General features: G+C 43.5%; 1 long non-coding RNA gene across 1 annotated transcript; it reads right to left on the bottom strand.

The window, feature by feature from the left end:
- Nucleotides 1-333: 333 nt before the first annotated feature.
- LOC127338648 (uncharacterized) lies at nt 334-1210 on the bottom strand. The gene is made up of 3 exons (XR_007874442.2): nt 818-1210; nt 556-730; nt 334-480 (listed from the first exon to the last, which is right to left on the bottom strand). It is a non-coding gene; the product is annotated as an uncharacterized lncRNA (long non-coding RNA).
- Between the last annotated feature and the right edge of the window lie 587 nt (nt 1211-1797).

Below are 1797 nucleotides of genomic sequence, written 5' to 3'. Positions count from 1 at the left end.
GCTACATCATACGGGAGCTGAGTGGATGCTTATATATCTGCTCTGATTTTTTCTGCTAAAAAAGGTCCTACCACAATAGATGGAACCTGCTCGGTCTTGCACCCTCCTGTAGTCCATATTGTTGTCGAACAGTCGAAGATAGTACGACGATAATTTTTAGTTCCACATAACTATACGTACAAAATTGGGTAGACAGATTCATCACTTTCAAAATATTTCCTGTAGAATATGAAATAAATCGTTAACCCTTTTTCTGCAGGTAAACATTATGAGTTTTCTCAAAGCAATTTCAAGCACGACACTGAATGAACATAGAAACTGGAAAAGAAATCTTATCATGTCAATCAAGACGTAAACCGAGTCTAGCGAATAGGGAGATTGTCTCATAAGATTGGGGTTCCTCATCATTGCAACAACCAAGGACCTCGTGCCACAACCAAGGACGCCGATGCAGAAGGAGCAGGATCGTGTTTATCTTTTCTGCAACATAAAATGAAATGATTGACCACTTGGCTACTATGTTGTACAAAAAAAAATTCAATGAACAAACATTACCAATGAAAACAATCACATCAATCTGAGGCTGCAAAGGGGACCTTCTTCAACTGCATAATCTGAAAGGAAGTGTGGCAAACTCAATCTAGGCAGTGAATTCCTCCGTTAAATGTAGCAATCTTGGCAGCTACTTAATGGGAATAAGCAGAATTCACCGCAGACTCCCATGAACGCACTGATCGCAAAGAAGGCGAACCAATCAATTTCATACTTGGGTCGGGGAAAAGTAAGAATACCAAGTGTTGCAGAGCTCGTGAATCACCTGTTCTTGGTGCAGGCATGGCCTTGGCGGAGGCAGGTGCTGATGGTGGCCCAGGAGTCCAGATCAATGGCAGAATCCAGGAGTTAGATGGCCGACCAACGCATCCACGAAGGAGCGGGAGCGGCGGCGATGCTGGAGCGAGTATGTGACCCAAGAAGAGTCAGTCCAAACGTCGAGCTCAATTGATTCATGGAAGATGGCGATCTGTTTTCGCCCCGTCGACACCGCTAGCAGAGGTGCTTGACCCTAATCGACATACGGACGCGTTTGAGCGTCGCCTCAACGTAGTTTTGGCCGGCTCCAATCGCACTCAGGGCAAGGCACCGCTCAGGCGTGTCCCAGGCGAAGGGGAAAGGACGGCGCAACAAGGAGAGACAGGAAAAGAAAGAACAAGGAAGAAGACACGGTCGCTTCGTCTGACAAAACAAGGCCTAAAGGCCCGTTTAAGCCTTTTGCAGCCCGATGTGCCACAAATCGTGTAGTTCGGTCTGCGGAGTAGCAGCCCGGTCATGTTTGGCTGGCCCATTTGGATGAACGGGAGATCAATCTGGAACGTTGAATGACTTGATCCGACGGTTCACGAATGAAATCTCTGTGAGAGCTCCTAGCTGGTTGAGTTATACTGATAACTAATGAAGCACACCACAAGATTTGAAACCATTAACTTTTAAATCTCACCCTCTTCCTATGCATTGGCATTTTATATATGAATAAATAACAGCAACGAAATGGCATCCAATGCATATAATGACCAGTAACTTGCATTTTAAATAACATATAAATATAAAGAGGGCTCTTATCCCTTCCTCTTTCATAAAATTTGCAAGCATCAAGAGTAAACCCAATAACATAGTTATGAGTAGAGAATCACCACATAAAGACAAATCATCTAATGAGCATATGGTATCATCTATTTCTTATAAATCATCATGATCCTCCCATAAATTATAAAAGATTAAATCACATAGAGGATCATCATC

The sequence above is a fragment of the Lolium perenne genome, chromosome 3, assembly GCF_019359855.2.
Source record: "Lolium perenne isolate Kyuss_39 chromosome 3, Kyuss_2.0, whole genome shotgun sequence".
Lineage (NCBI taxonomy): Eukaryota > Viridiplantae > Streptophyta > Magnoliopsida > Poales > Poaceae > Lolium > Lolium perenne.
The sequence above is the reverse complement of the archived record's forward strand: the minus strand, read 5'-3'. Positions and strand labels throughout refer to the sequence as shown.